The sequence below is a fragment of the Mandrillus leucophaeus genome, unplaced genomic scaffold, assembly GCF_000951045.1.
Source record: "Mandrillus leucophaeus isolate KB7577 unplaced genomic scaffold, Mleu.le_1.0 Scaffold186, whole genome shotgun sequence".
Taxonomy (NCBI): Eukaryota; Metazoa; Chordata; class Mammalia; order Primates; family Cercopithecidae; genus Mandrillus; species Mandrillus leucophaeus.
The window spans coordinates 2,636,855-2,637,303 of record NW_012101876.1 but is presented as its reverse complement, the minus strand read 5'-3'; positions in this window follow the sequence as shown (position 1 = coordinate 2,637,303).

The following is a 449-nucleotide window of genomic DNA, read 5'->3' as shown; positions in this document are numbered from 1 at the left end:
TTAGCCTCTCTGGGCCATTATGGTCCTCTTTTATAAACTATTGATTACAGATAATAAATGTTATAATTTTAGAGCCTGAAGAGACCCTTGGGGGTCCTGGGCATCAGAAGATTCCCTGACAACTGATCTGGGCATCACATCATGCATGCAAAGGAAGATTTAACAGCACCAAAGCAGAGCCATACATAGGAGCACATAATCATTCAAGCTCCAGGACATGAGAGGGGAAGGAATCATCACCTCTGGGGAGGGCAAATTCCAGAGGGCCTTCTAGAGGTGACCCTTGAGCCATGTTAAAGATGGAGAGGGATCATACCTTTGGTAGAAGTAGCAGAGAGGAAGACATCAGCACTGGGAGACCTGGAGAGTGCAAAGACAAGGAGAAGAGAATGCTGAGGCGCTGTGCTGATGAGTGGTAAGGGTCTGCTCCCATGGGTGGACAGGTTGAA